The sequence below is a fragment of the Myodes glareolus genome, chromosome 9 (assembly GCF_982192425.1).
Source record: "Myodes glareolus chromosome 9, mMyoGla1.1, whole genome shotgun sequence".
Lineage (NCBI taxonomy): Eukaryota > Metazoa > Chordata > Mammalia > Rodentia > Cricetidae > Myodes > Myodes glareolus.
This window is the reverse complement of record NC_142034.1, coordinates 80,534,359-80,558,103: the sequence shown is the minus strand read 5'-3', so window position 1 is coordinate 80,558,103 and position 23,745 is coordinate 80,534,359. Positions and strand designations below refer to the sequence as shown.

At 46.5% G+C, this 23,745-nt stretch overlaps 1 long non-coding RNA gene across 4 annotated transcripts; it reads right to left on the bottom strand.

Moving 5' to 3' along the window:
- Window positions 1-2,484: 2,484 nt before the first annotated feature.
- Window positions 2,485-22,854, bottom strand: LOC125401643 (uncharacterized). 4 transcript variants are annotated; one of them, XR_015738890.1, is made up of 4 exons: window positions 22,723-22,854; window positions 21,859-22,024; window positions 7,062-7,231; window positions 2,485-2,868 (listed from the first exon to the last, which is right to left on the bottom strand). It is a non-coding gene; the product is annotated as an uncharacterized LOC125401643 (long non-coding RNA). The 4 variants fall into 4 exon arrangements; XR_007232418.3 differs by lacking the exon at window positions 2,485-2,868 and adding an exon at window positions 6,002-6,669 and having other exon boundaries at window positions 6,944-7,231; XR_015003552.2 differs by lacking the exon at window positions 2,485-2,868 and adding an exon at window positions 6,002-6,669 and having other exon boundaries at window positions 6,994-7,231.
- Between the last annotated feature and the right edge of the window lie 891 nt (window positions 22,855-23,745).

The following is a 23,745-nucleotide window of genomic DNA, read 5'->3' as shown; positions in this document are numbered from 1 at the left end:
TTGAGAATAAACTTAATATAACATGGTAGCATAGACTGACTTCTAAGAATAGAGCATGGGCAAGGCAAAGTCTTAGCTCTAGACTTTGGGCTTGGATAGGGAAGCTGGATAAGGAAGAGGGGGGAGAAAGAGAGATGTGACGTAGAGATGACAACAGACACAGATAAAAGCACACACGCAGAGAGAGAGAGAGAGAGAGAGAGAGAGAGAGAGAGAGAGAGAGAGAGAGAGAGAGAAAGGTTCAGTTTGGTTACTGGAACCTTTGCTTGTCCTGTTCGGCAAATACTAATTCAATCCAGGTTTAATTGGTAAGGAGCCTCTTGAAGGGAAGCCATTGATTGTTAGGGCCAGTGGACAGCAGTGGTCTGTTCCAGTTCAGGAGGACGCCTGATGCTGAGGTTCTCGAGCAGCAATGTTCTCCTTTAGAGTGACATTCCTCTTCGATGCTAATGTGGGCCACACTCAGCTTTTGGAGGGCTGGTTTTGGTGCTCCAAGATCCGTGTTGGCCAGCTCATGAGAGTCGTGTGTGAGAGCTTCCTAATAATATAGCACAAGCAATGGAAAAGAGAGCTCTCTGAAGACATCGAGCTCCCCATTCCCAGAGGTGACCTCGGAGAAGCTGGAAGATGTGTGTGAGATGTCCATCCAACAGTTTGTGCATTGATACCCTTTCCATCTCTGGATACAGTGCTAAATTTTTTCTCTAAGAACCCCTGCCAAGAGCTCCACTTACAACCCATGTAGCACAGGAGAAACTGTGGACCCCTGCCAAGGCTTCACAGACGAGCCTGTAAGACTCAGGCCTGACATCCATCCTGTCTGGAGGTGGTAGCTGGAGATAGGCATGTGACCTATTTCTGGCCAAAGAAAACTACAGAGCAGGAATCATGGCTGTTCTTCCCACTGGGAGCAGGAAAGATGCATGAAGAAGAACAGACATTTCCTGACACAATGAGAAGCCAAAAAAAAAGGAGAGGTGCAGAGTCAACAGGTAGACAAGAAGCGGCGTCTGAGGAGCGTGGCATCCCGACTGAAGTTGGCACTTTTACAGGCCCATCAGTCACGGGAGCCAACACATTTTGCTGTGTGGTGAGACACTGTGAGGAAGGATTGTAGTCACTTGCGAAAGGAAGCCCTTGATGGCTACGGTATACGCCACGGGCTATGCCTCTCCCTGTGATGAGTTCCAGTCTCACTCGCCCACGGACTTCACAGATGTGTCAATGGAGGAGCTAAATGCCACCACCAGCCTCATGAGCAGTACCGCACCCTGCAAGCGGCAGAAAATCGAGCTCAGAGCTGGAGCCATTTTTTCTTGAGCGCATCCAGAAGATCCTCTGCTAATGACAGAAGTGGAAAAAGAGATTTTTTTTTTCAGGAAGAAAAGGAACGACATTCGATTTTATAATTTTCTAGTGTTGGTAAAGTCACTTAAAAATCTCTAGCGATAGGTACTCATTTGATTAGAGGTGACCTGTGTCATTAGGTGATGCCTGCCAGTGCTGAAGATGGTGGGCCGTCAGCCGGGATGCTACAACTGTGTCAAAGGAATTTTGTGAGCTCACACATGGCACCAAAGATCATGGAATCATCTATTTGCAGAGAGGAGAACCACTTTCTTGAAATCTATACTTGCAGGACCTGGAATGTGATTGCGGTACACACGAAGCTGTGACCTTCTGGTTCCAAGATCCAGGTCCTCGTGTCTCTTTTGACACTGAAGAGAAAGGCGAAGCCACGGTGGTCCATATTCATTCAACAAATAATATCCTCACGCCCAAGCGTGCGTCAGATGCTGGGGGTGGGGGCTTCAAAGAACAAGCTAAGTCACTGCCCTCATGGAAAGTGTCCCTTCTTTGTGCAAAGATAGAGCTTACCAAATTAATATGCATTATTACTGCTTCATTTGTGGTGCTCAGTTTCAGCTGTTGCTGAAAAATAATTGCCTGAAACCTCTTGGCTCAGCATGACTCCAATTCGTTATCTTATAGATCTGAGAGCCAGCTTCCTGGTGTGGGTGTCACTAGGTCAAAATCAAAGTGCCCGTGGAACTCTGTCCCTTCTGGAGAGTCTTTGGAGAGTCCCTCTTTTCTGTTCATTTCCAGCTTCTAAAAACTTCTGATTCCTTCTTCACATCACTGAGACTTTTGCCTCCACTGCCCCAGCTTCCTGGACCCTCTTCTTCCCTCTGATACAGACATCCTAGCCCTCTAGCACAGTTCAGCATCATGCCCCTGACTCAGCACCTGGATCTTAAACACACCGCAAAACCGCTCTTCCAGGTAAGGTGACAACCCCGCTGGATCCAGAGTTTAGGATGTGGACATCTGTGGAGGCCACAATTCGGGCTGCCATAGGTGGTTAGAGGTTCTACAGTAAAAGCAAAGTAAGGTCAAATCAGGTCCCCAACAGTGGACAGAAGGCACCCAAGGGGAGTGTGTTCATCCTTTCTTATTGTTGTGGTCAAACAAACAAGAAGCAAGTTTAGGGAGGAAGGATTTATTCTGTTTTACAGTTTACAGGTTTTTTTTTTGTGTGTGTGTGGGGGGGTCATTTCATCACAGTGGGGGAGAATATGGTGCAGGAGCAAGAGGCTCTCTGGTTACTGTCCATCTACAGTCAGGGAACAGAGAGTGGGGCCAGGCTTTAAAATCTCTGGCCCACCACAGTGACAACTCTCTCCAACAAGATTCCACCTCCTAAAGATTCTACAACTTTTCCAAGTGCCCAGTAAGAGCTGAGAACCGAGTTGATTGGCATTGGTGGTGGTGGTGGTTGGGGAAAGGCATTTCGCAATCAAACCTTAGGAGCGCATCATCGTGTGGACGGTGTTCCATTTCACAGAGGTTGAGTGAGACTCTCAGGGACTAGGGGAGAAAAGGATCGAGAGGAAGAGAGCATTATCGTGTAGAGAGCAGGGCAAGGTTAAAAACAAGGAGCAAAGAGTTGACAGAAACATCAGCTGCTGAGTGAAGTTCACACTGAAGGAAGAACTGCGGGAGCTGAGTACCAGCCGCCCACTGGATCTGCGATACCAGCATCCTGATGCCCATTCTCACGAGAGTCAGGATCTCTGACTGGCTTCTGCTATGGACCTCATCTCTGCTTTCCAGTATGAGGGCAGTGTTTGTGGGTGGTTAAGGAATGCCTGGCACTTGAAGTCAGATCTTTGGGGATGAGACTAGTGTTCACATTTAAGATCAGTTCCCTGTGATTTCAGCTTAGATGGTGCTCACAGAGTGATCTGTAGGTAACTTTAATAGGACAGTGTGTGGCATTCCCTGCTCTGAGTCTCAGGAGCTACTTGCTTTGGAGAACCTACTAAGGAAGTTTGATCCTCTGATAATTCTTCCTCTTAATCCAAACTACAATTTCTTTCCTTTGATTTTCATTTTCCTTCCATCCCAACAAGCTACTACTGAATCCTTCCCCCTCCCTGCCATGGAAACTCCTGGAAAATGTTAATATTTGATATGAGGAGGTTCCAGGGGTGCAGTGTGTTTGGCTAAGGAAGAAGAGCTTTGTGGATTTGAACGTAAACTCAAAAGACATATTCTTCTCTCCCTGATGTTTGCTTCCCAACAGGAAAACCATCTCTTTTTCCACCACTTCACTCAGCTTCACCATCTTTGAAAGCCTGCTCATCCATCCCCTTCAGCTTGAACAAAAGATGCTTGTCTCCATAGAAGCACCATCATGCTCAGAAATTTACTTCATATGTTTACAGTGCAGGCTAGCAAGGTGGGTTCTTGTGGGTTTGTCCCTAAGCTGAGAGACATGCATGCATGCCTTGGCTATGTGTCCAAAAGTGGCTCCATTCACTTAGGAGGAGGGCTCTCCTTCCTACCTTTACCTTCATTCACCAGATGATTCTGTTTCCCACCTTGTTCCAGAGCAGACAGGAGTAGGGTAGAGGCTCACTAAGGTAGTCATGCTAACAGAGCGGAGGGGTGGCAAGCAGTGGGCAAATTGCACCATCATGATCTTTGTGGAGCATCTGAACATCTTGTGATCTTCCTGGGATCTGTTTTTTTTTCTTTTTTTTCTTTCTATTTCTTCCTTCTTTGTGTTCTCTCTGCCTCAGTGTTTTCCCATTCAGGCACCATGGTGCAGCTTTCTCCTGCTTGGGGGTTCTTCTTCCTTAGCTCAGCATTTTAGCAGTCTGTCCTATTCAGCATTCAGAGACAAGGTCTTGCACTTAAGGAAGTCTCCATTAACCCTACTACATTTACTTCATGCCCTGCCTTCCTTGTGTATGACATGTATACTAGCCTCAATCCTTTCCTCTCTCCCTCCCTCCCTCCCACCCTCCCTCCCTCCCTCCCTCCCTCCCTCCCTCCCTCCCTCTCTCTCTCTCTCACACACACACACACACACACACACACACACACACACACACTCCCCACACACCTTTGAAAACACACACCACCAGACTACTTCTCAGGGAACGAGCAGAGGGACTTGTATAGCTAGGAGCGAAGGAGAGAGATGCATAGAGGGTTGCGGGGGTTTTGAAAGCCTGTGATGGTCACTTGTAAAAGGAGCGGCGGGCAGCATTCCGCCACCCAGCTAGTTTTACCCGAAATAATTACACGGAAACTGTATTCTTTTAAACACTGCTTGGCCCATTAGTTTCAGCCTCTTATTGGCTAACTCTCACATCTTGATTAATCCATTTCTAATAATCTGTGTAGTACCACGAGGTGGTGGCTTACCGGGAGGACTCTAACCTGCAGCTGTCTTGGAGAGGAGAGTCATGGTGACTGACTGCCTCTGTTTTTTTTCTCCCACAATTCTGTTCTGTCTACTCCACCCACCTAAGGGCTGGCCTATCAAGAAGGCCAAGGCAGTTTCTTTATTAACCAATGAAAGTAACAATAGACAGAAAACCCTCCTCCATCAGTCACTTCCTTGCACAGTCATGCTCTTGATGACTCTCACTTTGTCACACACATGGTCATTCTTGAAGGAGTCTGCCCATACAACAGTGTTACACTGATGTCTTGCCTGGTCCTTGTTTGGCTCTATTAGTCCCAGAGAAGTGGCCGAGCCCTCTTGAACCAAGGTATCTGTAGAGACAAAAAACCCAATGTTTTCCAGCTCAGCCTACTGCCCCACAGGGGCTCCGGAGCATCCATGATTCGCCATCTGGGCTACTAGCTCCTGGAATCACTATCTTGTGCATATAACAATTTCCATGACATTCAGAGTTGGATGGGTTGCCAGTGCCTCAGTATCCTTTCCACAGCAGCGTTCAACAACAGCTGCTCTTCTATGAATGATATTAATATTATGAAAGAGTATGAAGCACCAGTTATGAGTATTTGACTAATAAAGTTTGGGTCAGCAAAGAGAAAATGGGATGTCAGAATTCTGTAGGGCATTTAGGAACCTTTTGAAGAGAATAATTTATAGCCTGATAATGTTCCTCATGATAAAAATAGTGAGGCCACCAGTGGGACTGCAATTCTCAGGTCACATTTGAGCTGCCGGGGACGGGAACGGGTGCTGGGATGGATTAGTGATGGCTGCCCGGAGGAGGAGGCTGAGAGCAGAGGGGGGCTATTATCACCTACCACCCCACATGCTCCCACTTCCCAGGCCTGCCTGGAGTAAACCAGAGCAGGGGATTAGGAGTTCTTAAGGCCTTGAGTTTATAGGTTCATTCAACGGGCCGAGGAGGTGTCTTTCTCCCTCATTTTCCACCTTGTTGGCTTGAGACACAATCTCGCACTGTATCTGGACTTATGCTGGAAGTCATTGAGCCCAGGGATCTCCCTGTCTGCCTGCCACAGTGCTCTGGTTACAAGTGTTCATGGCCACACCCTGTTTTTTTTTTTTTTTTTGATGGGTTCTAAAGATTCGCACTCAGGTCTGGGACACTTGCATAGCAAGTGCTCTTTCTCCCTGAGCTACCCTCAGACCCATCCTTAAGTTTCTATGCTTGTGACTAGAATGTCCCCCATTGCAGTTGAAGTTCAGAGGCCAATAAAACGAGTGTCGAGATGTTAGTGGTTTATTTATTTTCTCCTTGTTTTCTCACTTCTTAGGTGCCTCAGCTCCCTTCCTGGGCATTGCTTTGCTTAGTTGAATTAAAATAAAGTCGTCTAGCTTCTTCCTTTGCCATTCTTTTGGCAGGTACAACAGTCAGCCTTTAACGAGCTTGCGACTCTGAACCGTGGTAGAATAATTCCTGCAACTCTGCACCTTCCATTGATGAAAACACATTCGTATTAGAAGCTGATGACCTGTGGGAAAAGACTATTATTCTAAATATCAGGATGAGGTCTTAGGAGCTGATGGCGGGCTTGAAGCCAGGAAGGGGGGGCGGAGAGAGCAAAGAAGAATGGGGGAAATCAGACGCGCACATGCATGAAAACGCACTGCCTTCTGTTCTGAGTCAGAGGAGGTCGATGGCTCTCCAGGGACGCTGGAGCAAAAATCATCTAGACGGAGTGGGGTCTGGAGGCTGCTTCAACTTTTGGTCAGGGTAGTGTCAGATGATGTGAAGGATGGTGAGAGAGGCCGGCCTTCGAGCCGAGGATGGCGTAGAGAGGGTGGAGGTGCAGGATTGGTGAAGGAAGTGTGATGGTTAGTGACAGCGTGTCACCTTGGGCCTAGACTACATTCTGCGTGGAGATTTTACATGAAGCAGCATTGGTTTTGTTCTGTAACAGGCAGAGAAACAAAAACAGTAAATAAACTTAAGTGCATAGTCACACATAATTCAATCCCTGTCACCAATTTTAAACACATACACACACACACACACACACACACACACACACACACACACACACACACACAGAGAGAGAGAGAGAGAGAGAGAGAGAGAGAGAGGTGTATACACATATATTTTGTGAGCTGGGGATCTTGGCAGGTACGCTCTTTTTACTGTGTTGTGTGTTGTTGTGAGTTCCTTTCTTGGCAAACAATACTGACCTGTGATATATTGAGTGTTTGTTGTTTGTCTTTCTGACAGTTGTTCCTACCTCTTTGTTCCTTAACAGAACTCAGAGTTTCCCAGCAAAATGACGAAAGAGTCAATGTGCTGTTGTACCTCTCTGCAGAGTACACTTTGCTTAGCTTGGCCAATCAGATGATCTTCTTATACAGGTCTTGGTGGAGGGACATCTGAACCAGTTTGCACCAAAGAGGAGACATTTGCAGAGGACTTCTGTAGTGGAAGGTTTCTTGCTATAGAAGAATCTGGAATTGATGATTTCTAGTCTATTGGGAAGGAAGACATAAGAAGGTGGTATTTCAAGTTTTAGTGGCTGTGTTCACTAGCAAGAAAGGGGTCAGTTGAGACTGAAGTTACACATGGCAGAATTGAGACAATGGCAGACATGTGAATCTCCATACTCCCAGGGGCCTCTGGGTCAAGCCAAACCTGAGGTCCGAACAACTTTAGAATTTTCAGTTAAATTTAATCCTGTTTGAGCTAGATTTTTGTTATTGTTGCTAGCAAATATTACTTCAAATATTCTAAAGAATGTAGCATATTTTTTCTACTTTCCAATCTGGCCTTCAAACCATGACACGAGACAAGCATGTGTCTATTTCTCAATCAAAAAGTTAAGAAGCAGAGGGGACAATGGGCCTATTCAAGCTCCTTGACCTGTATAAGGTCACCAGTCAAAGAGTGGCCAAATCGGGCTCTCTGAGCAATACTTTTTCCAACTGGTGTCTCCTCAGTGTAGGGAGATTGAAACCCCGTGAAAACACAGCTCTATCAAATGAGATCACACTAGCAGGCTGATAGTGAGGACGTAAGGTGACCTACAGCCCAAGTCCATCGTGCCCTGAACTTGAAGTCACGGGTACAAAGAAGGAAAGGATTTTGTGATTAGAGAAGCAGTTCTTCAAGTGTAGACCGGGGAGACCTTTTCAGGAGGTTTGTGATGCTAAAGCTATTTTTATAGTTATGTTAACATGATATTTGACCTTCTCTTCCTAAAGTCGACAGGAGAGGGTGGCCAAGGCTACTGGGTACACGATACATAGTAGGCTAAATGAGGAGGGAAGTATGAGAGTTGTTCTCAGGTGTAAAACCAGGCAGCAGGGAGCTTGAAGAAATGTCAAACAACAGCACCCTTCTCATTATGGAGAGACACAACTCACTGTTAAACAAAGCTGTCTGAGTCTTTGGGATGTTGTCGACCGTGAAGGCATTTTGAGAGCACACACGTAGAACATCTGGTTTAAAGGATAAATATGATCTGAAATGAATTCTTCTCAGAGACCATTCAAACAAATCAAACTTCCTTTTGGCTTTTGACATCTGGACTCTAGGTACAAAATATAACATGAAGTAGAGGTTTGGCTACTGTCAGTGGGTCACATAATCAGCCTGGCTTAAACCACATGGTATAACTTTGGTCCAAAGTTTACTCGGGGATGGAAATGATTTGGTTGAGTGTGTTGTCACTGTCAATTAAAAATTGTCCATCACCGGATGGTTTGTTGACTCACCAAGCCACTAGAGCTGTGTGGTGAGTGGTATCTGTTACGTGTGCACCGTCAGGCTCCCTGGTGGTGAATAACCAAAGCTTCTGATGGTTGATTGGGCAGGGAAGAGAGTACACAGAAGATAATGGGAACGTTCAGATTGGGAGCTGAAAATATCACTCCCCTAAACCAGGCCCTGCTCTTCCTACGGCCTCCCCAAGCCCGGGAGAAGACTATAACTTTTGCGCATAGATGCCAACCCTGTATGCTGTCACTTCAGAAGCTGGATCCTCACTAGCATCCGTGCCAGCAGACGGCCTCTGCTTCAGTCACCATCTTCAGAATTAAATTAAGGGAGAGCTTGGGCACATGCTATCGCCTGAGCTGCAAGGGAGGCTGGTTTGATTTTCCTCTCCTGATTTTGCACAGGCTAAGAGCTTGAGGCTGAGGCAAAGCAATGTATGTGGATATTTGAAGCTTCAGTGATGTTATCTAAGAGGTAAGATGTAAGAAGAGTAAGCTTCTTTTCTGAAATAATAATAATAATAAGTTTTCACCATGATATTGTGTGCACCAAGCAGGCACCCCCAAAGACCAATTTCCTCCATAGACAGTTTCTCCCCGACATGGTAAGGAGGAAACTGAATTAGGAGGCCAAGGGTTACAGTCTGAGCAGTAGCTCCCATGAGGACATACTTCAGAAAACTGGTTCTGGGCCCTGCTTGTCTTGGTTCTTTAGCCCCTTCCTGCTCTTGGGCAACAACAGGTGGCAGGTGTAGTGAAGGAGCAAACCATGTTGCACCATTTCAACGTGGGGAGATGGAAAGTGAATTTTATTCATCTTTCTCACTCTTTCTATGACAAGTACCATTTTATTAATGAGTGCATAGCACTTAAACTGATTTTTAAAATTCAAAAACAGCAGTAAAACGGATTTCATATCCACATGAGTTCCCCTTATACTTGAGCCTGAGATGAAGGCCTGGGAGCAGGGAATCCATGTAGGATGTGGACTAAGATTAATTCTGGATTTTCTAATGTTCACTGAATGGTGACTCTACATAGGTTTCCAAGTGTGGAGCATGGATTGAGCATTACCAGGATTACCCAAGGAACAGGTTTCCATGGTAAACTGAGTTTGGGAGACACAGGGACCAAGTCCTTTACTGTGTGTGTGATTTTTCTCCAGGTCTTCACCCTGCCAACGCATCTCGAGAAGCCCTGAGGAGAGCTCCCAGTCCCAGCACACTCCTCACCCAAGGTGACCTCACAAGAGTCATATTCTGGTGAGCACATTTCAGGAAATGCCGAATGAACTCAGAGGCCACTTCTCACTACACAATCACTGTGTCATGTGATCTCATTTAAGCTTTTTTTTGCATGGAAGCAAGATGAGGGACTATGGCCCAACTCATCTGTCAAAACTAAGTAGTTAACCACTGATAGATGGGGACCCAAACTCACACCTCTCAAGCCTCCGGCTTCTCTTGCAAGCACATGGTGTGGGGAGAATACCTGTTAGGAGTTAATCATGTAGCCCTCTGACAAAGTCTCTTGAGTTTCTACCTCCAAGGGCTGAAGAATGATCAAATTTGAAAATAGCTCCTAATAGAAGCACAAAAATTTAAAATGAGGTCATGAAGGCGGGAGTGGAATCTAATCTCTTATAGAAATGGGAAATTTATCTCAGTCCCTAACAAGTTTACTGTGCAAACATGAGAACCCAGGTTCAATACCTGCATAAAGGAGCCATGTGACATGTGACATGCCAGTGACATGGTGGGCACTGTCAGGGCTGGGTAGGCCGGATCCTTGGGACTCAATGGCCAACCAACCTAGCCCAATTGTAGAGCAGCGGGCCAGTGACAGACCCTATCTCAAAAGCAAGTCAATAAACAAACCCATAGGTAGATCGTAACTGAGGAGGAATGACACCTGAGGTTGTCCACTGGCCTTCATATATATGCACACACATGCACATATACACCTGTGCATATATGTCTATTTACACCCATACACACATGCGCATACTTGTGTGCACTCACACACAGAGAAGAGAGAGAGAGAGAAGGAGAGAGAGAGAGAGAGAGAGAGAGAGAGAGAGAGAGAGAGAGAGATATGCAAAAGGAAGACATGAATAGGTTCACAGGAAAACTGAAGCAAGATGGGTCCAGATGTGGCTCCGAGGCACAGCATCTGCCTGTCTTGCATGGGGTACTTGGTTTGGTCCTCAGCCCCCAGGGTGGTTTAGTATGGAAAGCAGAGGCAGATTGGAATAGTACTGTCATCAGCCAAGGATCCTCAGAAGCAGGAAGAGGCAGGGAGACTCTCCCACTAGAGATTTTAGAAGGGTTAGACTGCCAACACCTTGACCTAGGACTCCTAGCCCACAGAGGCACAAGACAATAATTGCAGCTGTTCTGAGACATCAGTTTGGGGTGCTTTGTCATGGAAACCCAGGGATGGATACAGCAGATGCGGCCCAGTTTTGAAATGGCACTCCTAGGCTCTCTGTAAGTCAAGCCTCGATCTGAGGTCTATAGAGAACTGGTGCGGGAGAATTGTCTGTATTCTGTCAATCATGTTTTAAGTAAATGCTGATTGGCCAGGCAGGAGGTATAGGTGGGAAAACCAGACAGGAAGTGGAAATGACGCAAAAGAGAGCAGGAGAATTCTGGGGAGGAGGAAGTTGATTCCTCCCACTCTTGCCCAGATCACTGAAGCAGTAGGATGTGAGCTGCCCCACATGGCTAACATAGATCAGAAAAGTGGGTTAATCAAGACGTGAGAGTTAGCCAGTAAGAAGCCTGACCTAATGGGCCAATCAGCATTATAACTTAAAGAGATCTCTTGTGTGATTTTACTTTGGGACTAAATAGCTGGGGGATGGGGCAGAACAGAAACCCCCAACAAACAACCCCTCATGTTACAGAGAACGGTTCACAGCTTGACTCCAGTGAAATCCACTGGCCTCAGCCCTGGGTTGGCAGTGCTTCTGTTTAGCAACTATGAACAAGAAGCCTGTCCCCTCTCCGCTGAATCGTCCCTCCACCTCCCCGCCTCTTGCCTCAGAGACAAGCCAAAGAACCTGGAGTTTCAGAAGTTAAAATACAAAACAAAACAAACAAAACAGAGCTCCTAAAATTTTATGTCTGGCAGCCCTACTTCCCTGTGCTGGACCACTAGGCCAAGGAATGTGACCCCTCTCTGAGGAAAGAGCCAAGGGCAGGTGTTGTTTGTGCTCTGGGAAGCTACCATGCTGTCTGGGTGCAGTGGCTGCTTGCATTTTTCTGTGGAGATCTCCTGGGGTGCTCAGTGTCCTGGTAGAGACTGAGCCTTAGGACACATGGGAGTTACTTCCATCTCGGTGGAGGAAGATCTTTCAGGTAGGTGCTCTTGAGGACCTACCTTAATTCCCACACTGATGTTAGGAGGGACAGGGAATCCCCATTCTATTGATGAGAAAACTGAGGTCCTGAGGGCTGGATGAATTTTAATTTATTGCTTCAAGTGAGGCCATCCTTTCTGGGGCTCTATAGGCAAGAAATGGTTTCCGGAGGTGGGGAGACATTTCCTTTTAAAATTATTTTTAGATTAATTAACATTTATCCAATGTGTCTTTTACATCATGTATCTTGATCCCATTCATTTTGCTGTCCCTTTGCATCGGTCCTCTGTCCCTGTGCTCCCGTCAAATAAAACAAAATTTCAGACAAAAAAGTAAAAAAAAAAAAAAAATTAAAAAGGAAAAAAAATAAAAGCATCATCATGGAAGCTGCAGTGTGACACAGAGATTCATGCTGTGTACCCCTTTGTCCGTTTATCTTACTTGTAAGTGTTCATTGCAAAGGATCATTGGGCTGGCTCAAGGCCTCTAGTTTCTGCTATGCTATATCGATGCTGGGTCCTCACTGGGACTCCTCTTGGATATCCTGTTGTTGCCCTGTGTTGTGGAGATCCTCGAGCTTTGGGTCTGTGGGTCAGATTCCTTCCTGTTCTCTGGCAGGTCATAGATGGGGTGGATATTGGGGGCAGGCTAAGTCATAACCCTGGGTCTGGACTTGGGCAGTTGTAGGGCTGATCTGTCAGATGAGAGACAGGGACAGCTCTCCCACATTTGCTAACAGGGTTGGCTCTCCTGCACTGATGACGACAGGGCCAGCTCTCCCTCCTGTCCCCAGGCATTGATGAGTGGGGGTGCAACTCTCCCCCGCCCATGCTGCCACAAAACAGATGGGTACTGGGGATAGCTCTCCCATGCTCACGATTTCAGGACTGTCTCACCCACACCTGCACTAACAGGGTTGGTTCTAGTGTGGTGCCCTGGTGAGGTACAGGGCCTGCTAGTTGCATCTGGTGGAGGTCAGGGTTGGCTCTCCCACTCTTATGACCAGCTTCAGGCATTGATGGGTGAGGGTGGACTTTCCCCCACCCATGCCACCACAAAGACAGATGCCTAGTGGGGACAGCTCTGCCACACTCACAAAGGCAATTTCTTTAGTGTTATAGCCACTGGTAAGGTGCCCACACTCCCGTGAATAACCTTACTGGAATTCACTGAGTTACACACAAATACATGCACACACACACACACACACACACACACACGAGGACGTGAAAATAGAAGAGGACTAATTTGGAAGAGAAAAAGCTCACATCATATACATGTATGAAAATGCCCTAATGAAATTCATATGACTTTTTATACATATGCTATATAAAAATTACATGCAGACATATATAAAACTAACCTGTCTATATATAGTTAATATACACTAATGAAGATATAAAACAGAATTTATTTATGGTAGAACTAAGATTGTACCAAGCCTAGGATCTGTGATGGGAAGAATGGGTAATTCACTCGAGAAGATATAGGATCAAAGCAATGGGGCCCAAGGGGCAGGGTCAGCTCCCTAGGGAAATGTAGAAAAGAGGGATTTGGAGGGCCAGGAAGCCCCAATTTTGGAGTCAGAGCCAGGCTTTGATATGAGTTTATGGGCTAACAAGTCATTCTGTGTCCCGGCTATCACTTTGAAATGGAGACAACCACATCCACTTTCAGAGACTGTCTTGACTCACATGGAAGGCCGCGTGTTTAAACTGGCATTCAGAATGTGGCGATCACTAGGTAAGGCAAAAGTGTATGGAGGTTGTTAGCAGCCTGACAGCCCTGTGCCTTTGTTTGGAGGTGACCTTGTGAAAGTTGGCCACAAGTTAGGAAAGAAGGTGATTGCCCTAATGGGAGTGAAGGGTGCTGGGGATGGACCTGGGCCATGACAGGTTCTTGGCAGCTCATGGGAGGAGAATGCTGGGAGAGTGAGCCCTTAGAGGTGGGGACTGCAGTTTCCTTTCAGGGTCTATGAGCAAAACAAAATAAAAATCTGGTACAAAGCTTCTAGAATCCTCTCAAGTGCTGCCAAAGCCTGAATGTGTTTTCTGAGCCCCACCGAGGCAGCTTCATCTTCACTCCTTTCAGAGTTTGCAAGAACCATGACCTTGCGGGGTCAAGAATCCACCTTGAGCAATGGAGCAACACAGGACCCGGCTCGTTTCCCCAGGGAACTCTTGGCTGGGGTTCCTGTCCTCCCCTCACCAAGTTGGGCCAAAGAGTGAAGAAACAGGACTGGAGAGAACGCAAGTTCGGGAGGTCAGCTCTGCTGAAGGTGAACATTAACCCCATCACCCTCTGGGATTGGACAAGAGGGCAGAGTTCTCAGATTCTTCACTCTGTTTGTGAAGAAGCACTATTTCCTAACCTTGACGGACAGCAACACTTCTTGCTAACACATCCCTGGGGAGTGAGATGGAAATTCCTTGGCCTGGCATTCGAAAACCCTGGAAGACCGGATTATGCTCTACTTCAGCAGTTTGTCCCATGTGGGGTTTGCCACCTGAGACCTTGCTCCAGCCATCCCAGGGCTCGTAGTCTGTTTCCCATTGCAAGTGACTTGTGCCGCAGGAGAGGATGGATTAGTTGGGCAGTTGGGACAGAGTGGATACCTAGACCATCTCTGGTGTTTCGACAAGTGTTTTCCCACTTGTCTTCTAAAAAAATAAAAAGAATCAAAAGAGGCAGTGGGAATAAGAATTTAGCCAAATATGCTTGTCAAAATCTTAGCTTAAACAACAGGCCCAGCTGAGATCAGTTACCTATGCTAAACATCTATCTTGTGTTGTGAATGCGGAATGTGAAGCCGTCCCCTGTTCTTTAGTGGCAAAAAGCCCTGGAGATTGGAATATCTAACACCCCCAGGAATCTTTGCCTTCCTCTCAGTGCCACCAAACAGAACATAAGGCCTTTACAAACAGAGTTGAAAAATCAGAAAATGCACAGGTAAAACAGGATTATTCAGGAGGCCATTTGTCTGCTTCCCTCTTAGGGACCACTTTCTGTTGTCTCTGTTTAGGTAGCTAAAGTTATTTTGGATGTAAAGCTTTTGGCTTGGAAAAGACCTCGTGACTCGTAGGGTCTGTCTCAGTACCTTCCAGCTAGCTTTGACAGTGTCTTTACCTCCTAGGAACATTTGACAGCACTCAATGCCCAAAAACAATTTTGATGATCATGGCTAATCCTCCCTGATACCCAGTGGGCAGCAGACAAGGGATGCTGTTTAGTGTCCTTTGGTGTCAAGAATGGCCCTTTACCATAAAGACTAACACAATAAACAGGACACATAATAATCTAAAGATTTTTAAAAATTTAAATTTCTCTTGTGGCAGCATTAGCCAGGGAATGATATCTCCCCATCAACATCTGAGGCAGGTGAGGGAGCTAACCCTGTGCTTATAAGAGAGGAAGAGCCATCCCTAATCTCCTACAGCAGCAACACTTGGGAAAACAGGCCCTGCACCTCACCAGGGCAGCACAATGGAGCCAATCCTGTTAAGCAGATGTGGGTGAGCAAGCCCTGAAATTGTGAGCATGGAAGAGCTGTCCCCATTAACCATCAGTATTGTGGCAGCATGGATGGGGAATGATGTCCTCCCATCCCCCCATCCCACCTGTGTATGTCTGGGGCAGGTGGAAGAGCTAGCCTTATGGTCACAAGAGTGGGAGAGCCATCTCTTACCTCCACCAGTTGCAACACTGGGGAGAGCAGGCCCTGCATCTTGCCAGGGCCACACAATAATTGGGAAGAGAGTCAATAAGAACTAGTCCAGGTCAGGTTAGTTTGTTGCAATGCCTGTGGGGGATTGTCTTGGCCTCTTTAATTTGGGTGGGCAAACCCATTCTCTGTGAACAGCACCATTTTGTAGGCAGGAAAAATCGTATAGAGGGGAAACAAAACTGAATGTCAGCATGCATGCATTCCTTGCCCTCCGTCCTGATTATAAATGTGATATGTTGCCCCTCCTCAAGCTCCCTGCTACAGTGGACTGCCACTTGGAGCTGTGAGCTAAAATAAACCACTTCTCCCTTAAAGTGCTTTAGTCCAGGAACTTTATTGCAACAACAGGAAAGGAAACCAAGACAGTCCACCTTGTAGGATTGCCCATCCTGTTTGCTCTTCTCTAAGATGACTTTGACAGTGCTTCACCAAGGATTAGAGTCTGATAATTCAGATTTATCATCCCTTGAGTACATCACATAGACTTGTGATTCCATTGAGCAGTACAAAAGAATGGGAATGACCTTGTATGACACTTACATCTAGTCTGGATAAGAAAACATGTGGCTTCCTCCTCCTTTTGTTGTGGGAGTAACTTCCGCTGCCTCAGCCAATAGCCGCTGAAATACCAGCCCACTGGGGCGTGGTATATTTCTCTTTTAAAAAGAGCCACAGATCCTGGATCAGGCTCTCTTGGTTCCAGCGCTTGGTCCCGGCTCCTGCTCCCGGCTCCTGCTCCCGGCTCCTGCTCCAGCGACTAGGCTCCCTTCCTGACGGTTTATGGTGTATGTAAGTTTTACCCCCCAAAATAAGTAACCCCTTAAAACATAACTGGTGTGAGATTGATTCGCCGATATCCTTTTCTGTGAGAATTATGGCCATGTTGGGGGCCCCTGCTCAATCACTCCAGCTCAGTTCATAGACACCAGCTAGTCTGCCAGCCCTGTGCAACACTGCTGTGACTTCCAGTTCCTTTGGACCTGTCTAGTGCCTTCCCCAAACAAATTTCCTATTCTTATAAACCTTACGCACAGGTCAGAAAACATCTGTCCAACCTGCCAGTTACTCAATAAAACCAATGAAAATTACTGGGTGATGGTGGCACACACCTTTAATCCCACCACTCAGGAGGCAGGTGGATCTCTGAGTTCCTCAAGAAAAATAAAATGACTGATCCAAGTCACTGATTGAATTAATTTTCTCTTTTATAAATGATCTGAATACTTGCCATATGGAAGTGATCCAAGGCACGGATCGAATTAATTTTCTGTTTTATAAATGTTCTGAATATTTACGATTTGGTATTAAAGAAAAGAACAAGTCTTATTTTTTGTTGTTGTTTGAGGTAGATCTTATGCAGCCCAGGTTGGTTGGCCTTGAACTCACAGGGTAGGTAAAATATCCTTGAATTCGTGATAACTTCTGTCTCCGCTTCCTAAGTGATGGACATGCAAATGTGAGTCACCTTGTCTGACCCTCTAGTCTTAACTTGAAAGATATGAAAGTTTCGTCAGCGAGCTTTCTGGTGACAGAGTGCTCCATTCACAGTGGGGAGAGCACCCAGTATTAGTGCTAGAGGGGAGAGAAAATGGTAGCAAGTAGTTTGAGCAACAGTATCATTTAACCCATAGTGCCCCTGTCTTGTCCTGAGTGTACAGGGTTGTGACCTCTCAGTCTTGCCTCCAGAACCAAGGGATAGGTGTGTCTGTTGTTTAAGACACTCAGTCTATGGTATTTTATTATGAACACTGGAACAGAGTTATATAGCTCCTTATTTATATACAATATATATGTTGTTACATAGCTGTAAGAGCTATTACAGTAAGACCAAGGAATTTACAGAAACTCAGTGTATTTGACCCACTCTATCTTTTGTAGCAAAGGGACACAGAGCCTGGACATGGATAGAGAAGTTTCTTTTCATTTCCCAGAGATTATGAGTATCCAAATGATAAAACAGATATAAACATAACTGTGTGAGATAACAGCCTATCGTCAAGGTCAAACCTGTTTCATCATCTGGTTCTTCGAGATTCCTGGGTGAAATCTTGTGAGGTTACCTGTTAGTCATCTTAACTGATTAGCTGAACACTAACTTACACATATCCTTGGTCTCCATCTCCAGTTAATATTATGAAGTCATAACACCCACACTGACTGTATTTGGAGATGGTGTTTTAGGATGCTCTCAGGATTGAGTTAGGATAAAAGGGTGGGGCTCTCATCTAATAGGATGGGTGATGTTTATGGAGAGAGTGGGAGGGAGCTGTTCTCTGAACCCATATGGTGAGGAAAGGCCATCTAAGGGCTCAGCAAGAAGGAACCTTGTGTAAGCCAGAAAGAGAACCCTCCCCAGCAGCGGAACCTACCTACACCTTAATCTTGGCTGTCTTCTCCAGAACCATGAGATATATGTTTCTGTTGTTTAAGACTCTCTGTCTATGGTATTTTATTATGGACACTGAAACAGAGAAATACATCTCCCTATTTGTATTTGTACCTTTTTATAAATGAGAGAGTGAGAGAATCTTTGAAAGTTACTGATTTGCTTATGTCCATTGACTTCTCATGCTCAGTTGGATGGCATTCACCTACTAATACTGCAGGCGATGTAGCTCCTGCTTATGTTCCAAGATTTATCTCTAAATTGTTCTCTCATTCTCAGTCCTGTAAATGCATTATGAATTTTGGTGCGGGAGAATTATCTGTATTCTGTCAATTATGTTTTAAATAAGCGCTGATTGGCCAGGCAGGAAGTATAGATGGGAAAACCAGATAGGAAGTAGAGGTGATGCAATGAGAACAGGAGAATTCTGGGAAGGAGGAAGCTGATTCCTCCCAGTCCTGTGCAGACCACGGAAGAAGCAAGATATAATCTGCCTGGATGAGAAAGGTACCAAGCCATGTTGCTAACATAAATAAGAACAATGGGTTAATATAAGTCATAAGAGTTAATAAGAAACCTGAGCTAATGGGCCAATCAGGATTATAACTTATGGAGATCTCTGTGTGATTTTCTTTGGGGCTTGCTAGCTTTGGGGTACCGGGCAGGACATAAAAGCCCAACAAGCAGGCCCCCTCATGTTACAAACTCAGTACCTTTACACTTCTGCCCCCAATCATGACATTGTTTTTCTCCATGCCATGACTCAGATCAATTGAACTTCCTCCTCATGAAGATTTACCCTGACCATAGTTTAGTCACCTCCTGTCTTAGGATTTCTACTGTTACTTGGGGGAGGAAAGGATTTTTTTTCACTTTTCAGCTTTTAGTCCATTATCCAGGGAAATCAGGGCAAGAACTCAAGGTAGGAACTGATGCAAAGGCCGTGAAGGAGAGCTCTTTCCTGGCTTGCTCCCCATGGCCTTTCCAACCTGTTTTTCATAGCATCCACAATCACCAGCCCAGGAATGGTTCTACCCATAGTGAGCTGGGCCCTCCCACATCAACCGTCAATCAAGAAAGTAAACCCCAGACTTACCCACAGGCCTGTTGGGTGGGTACATACTCTCCACTGGAGTCCCTCTTTCCCAAATGACTTGTGTTAAGTTGACATAAAACTAGGCAGCACACTGTCCATGACAACAACCTCATTTAATATTCCTCTGAATGCTTGGCAGATGAAAATGTTGTGTGTACTCATCCCTGTGAACCATTAACAAGAGAGCCAGAGCTCCTGCCTATATCATTACCTCCTGTATCCCAGTTCGAGTGCAGCGACAGGCCATGGGAAGCTGTCATACTCCTTGGCGAGCACATGGACAGCGTGAGATGGTGTTGCTTCCTGCTCACTCATGCTGCTGAATCCTCATTCGTCCTGTCTACCAGCCCAAACCCCACCTCTTCATGTAACTTCTTTCTTGTAAAGACTGTGTTTCTTTATCTAACACATTAACATTTTTTTAAAAATTCTTATTTTATGTGCATGCGCATTTTGCCTGCAGTACATCTCTGTACCATGTGCATGCAGTGCACATGGAGGACAGAAGAAGCTGTTGGCTCTCCTGGAACTGGAGTTACAAATGGTTGTTAGCCGCTATGTGGGTGGGAATGGAACCCCTGTCTCTGGAAGATCATCAAGGGCTCTTAATCACTGAGCCATGTCTCCAGCCCTTCCTGTGTGTATGTTTGTGCACAGGCATGTGGAGGTCAGTGGACAACTCGCCGGAGCCAGTTCTCTCCTACCACCATGTGGGTCCTGGGAATTGAACTCAATTAAAGTTGTCAAGGCTTGGTGGTAAGGACCTTGACCTGCTGAACCACCTTTCCGTCCCGTTTCATTTGTTTTAATTCCCCATAACACATTATAACTAATATATCTTTGTCTTACTAGGGCCTGTTCTGGGTTCCTTCAGCATGGTGTGAAGCTTCCTGCTATACTCTAATGTCCTTTGAGGACCAAGCTGTACCCATGATGTCTGTCTATTAGTTGGTGACCTGTTGCCTGCATCTCTTTTGACTGACAGCACAGTTGAAGCAGAGGGTTTTCTTCTCCAGCGTCTTCGGGAGAGTAAAGTGATACAGTCTTTAGCAAAGTAGATTTCACACTGGCTGAATTCTCGAGTGGAGGAGTGATTGTTAAGGCAGGATATTGTTGAGTCTGGCTATTGTTGAACACCTCTGAGTGTTTATTCTCAACAGCACCGAAGGAATTATGAAAGGAGAAGGGAAGACCTGCAAGAGTCGGGAAATCCATGCTAGCAAGGAGACAGAGCTTCATGCCTTCACTCAATTGCTCTTCTAGCCAGGTCCGAGTAACATTCTGAGACTCTCTTTTGCCAGAATAATTTCACCTAAGAATAGTAAGCTTTAAATTTCAGAGAGTTCAGGCTGAAAGGGAGATCTCCCACCCGACTCTGATCACTAAGAAAAGAATCTAAATCTGTAGCTGAAGCATCACCCAATAGAAGCAGGCTTAGGAGGCCCATGTGTGCCTGCTGACCCCGAGTTCATGCTTCTTCCATCTCAGTGTTAGTCCCTCTGTCCCAGCCACTCTTCCCGTACTGTCATGTAACATGTCTGCATCGGCAAACCGCAGTTCACAACCCTTGTGCCCCCAACTGTGCAAGAGGAACACGCTTCTATGGTTTGGTTTTACACATACCACAAGAGCCCAAACTCCCTTCCACCCACCCCTTCTCACAGTTTGACACATGGACTTGCAACATAGGGCCAAGTTACTCTCTGCTAGGATGTAATTGGATTTTGAAACCAAAGGCTGTGACCCGGGATTCCTACAGAGACCAGCAGGGAAGGAAAAGAAATGGTGCACTGTCACTGTCATAGGTAGGAGTGTGGCCTGGAGGCACAGGCCATGTCCCCAGGGCCCAAAACAGCAGCCAGTGCCTTCTACCTTAGTCCACAGGGACCACGACTATGTTTTTTATGGAAGCCAGAAATACGGCTTTGTTTTCATTTGAACTCTTCTGAGTTTTAAATATAAGCAAAACTAAAAGTACTCTCTGGCCGAAAATTAAACCTCAACCAAAGCTCTGTTGTTTTACATAAAGGTATGAAGCCACTTATAGACCTTTCCTAATGATTTGGTCTGAATGCTTCCCCCAGGGAACTGCTTGCAAATGCAGATAGGGTGGATCTTGTGTAGGAACAGTAGTAGTGGAAGGTGAGTGAAATGGTTGAGGGGCTCCCTGTCATGACTGATCCTAACCTGGCACCACTTAGAGAGTGGGGTTCAGCTGACATCTTGCCGAGGCACTTCCCTAGGCTTTCTGGGCCCCCTACCCAGAATCAAGGAGTGGTCACGGGAGGGAAGAGGGCCTCCAAAGCTACTAGTTAGTTAAGGTTGGGAGACACACCCAGAAGGTAAAGGTCGTCCTGGGAAGGCCACTGAAGGACTGCTCAAGGCTGTGTAATTCTCTTCTGACTTCCCCGGGAGGGAGCCGGGCACACAGTGTTCTGTTCCTATGGTTTGCTTCCCTGCCACACCCTCTGGATGGCTTTCCTAAGTCCTGCCCCGCGGATCTCAGGGCAAGGGTGAGAAAGACAGGAGCAGCCTGTTTTTATCCACAGATGATGAAGCACAGAAAGAGTTGAACCATGCTGTCTAGCTTTGGGGCTTGACGTCCCATAACTGTCCCAGAGCCCCAGAACAATAGGATGGGGCAAGATGTGGGTATCAGCTCATTTCAGAGGACGAGGACTCAGGTGTGCAGAACTGGGCTCTACTGCCCAGGAGCCTGCTGGTGAAGAGGGCAGATTTACTGTCCTTGAGGTGCTGCCCTGAGTGATCCTAATGAGACTAGCGCCAGGCCTTCGGCAAGCAGCCTCCTTACCTCAGAGCAGAGCAGAACAGAGCAGAGATCCAGAGGAGCAAGCCTCTGAGTGACTCTCCCTGCTGGCTCCTTGGCTCACCTGCCAGACTCCTGTGCTTTCGGTCCAGCCTTGGGGACAGCTGGGTTTGTTTTTGTGTCCAAACGGGGTGGGGGCATAGTTCTAAGCCTGAAAAAAGAAATTGTCCTCAGGAGAGAGAGAGAAAAAAGGCGCCCAGTGGGAGCCCTTGAAGGCTCTTAACCTTGTCCACTCCCTCCCAATACTAGAATACCTGAGAGAAGCCGGCAACTAGCTGCCCTGGGAAATAAAAAAGTAAAGTGTTGGGGGTGGGACCCCCGAGATCCCAGTTGTGCCCGCAGCGTGGAGTCTGCGGGGCCTCCTCATTCACCTGAATCCTCCCTGCAAGCAAGCTGCTGACGATATCCAGCACCTGCTGCCAACATCTGCGCCTCTGGGTTCTGGTCGGGGGTTGCTTCTGAAAGTTGGGGATAGGAGTTTTGGGTGAAGGTGGAGACAAGACAGCTGTGTGCAAGTGTGGGTGCTGTCATTTCAAAAAGGAAGCAACAGACTTTCCTGGACCCGAATATGCAGTTAAGACCAGGGGATAAGGCTAAAGATAATAGTTGTCCTAGTGCACGCGCATGTGTGCCACACACACACACACACACACACACACACAGAGTCTGCCAGGGCTGTCCCCCATGGTGGCTTGGACTTTAGTCACCTCCTCAGTGCCAGCTTTCCATTTATACCCCAACCACCATCTAAAGGTGATCCTCCTTCCTGGCATTTTGCCTCCAAAGTCTGTTTCTTTCTTGCAAATTGCTTATCAAAGTCTATAAATATCATTCTCTCTGCCTGCTTACTTGTTTGTCACTCAGCAGCCTGCGTGAAAGATGACCCTGGTGGGGACAGGAAGTCTCGACGTTCCTCCTGGTCCTCACGGCTTCCTTTCCATGCCCAGCACAGTGCAGGGCACCGGGGAGGAGCTTAGCACGTGTTCATAGAGCACGGGAGGAATAGGCGAATGAGCTACTCTGGGAGGAAACGAGTTCATTACAAGTGGAAGATTAAAGCAGAAGTCGGCTGGGAAATAGTCAGAAACCCTACCCATGCCCTGGACTGGCAAATATTGACAAATTTATTCTAGTTTTGGTGACAAACCAGCCTCAATTCTGTGATGACTCAGTCTTGGGAGAGAGTTACTTTTCCTCATGTAAAGTCTAGGAGGTCGCTCCGGTGCCTGAATAGCTCTCTCATCTTGCATCTCCAACCTTTCTTATTTGTGATTCTTTGGCTCCACATTCGAATGCATGGATAGTTTAGCAGGGAGGAGAAGAGGGCAGGCCTGATCTGGGGGAGGTCCTTGTCCTCCCACATACACCCCATTGGCTACAATTCTAGTCTGTCTGATCACAAGGGTCATGACATGGGTCATGGCCCAGGAGGAAGGCAAGCAAGCTTGGTTCATCATGCTGCCAGGGCAGGAGGAGGAGCCAGGTGGTTTCTGGGAGCTTCTCTTCTTCTTATTAAAGGTTTTGCGGTTCCCCGTTGCATTAACTTAGTACTTAAAGAGAAGTAAGGTCCTTGTCACCTCTCTTCCTTTTCCAACTTTTTGACTCTTTTTCTTTGGCTCAAGGTTTATCTTGTGTGCTTCTGGCATGCCATTATGGACAATGAGAACATTTGCTTAGCAACCACAAAATTGCCCAAGGCAGACAGACCTGTCTAGGAATCCTGGCTCCATCAGCCCCTAGGTATGCGCAGTTGGGAAAGTTACCCAACCTTTCTGGCCTTCTGCTTTCTCCTTGAAAGTGCAGATAATCACAATAATTATCCTTACTTTGTACCATGGTGGGGCTTAAAAGATCAGAGAGGTGCCCCATTTA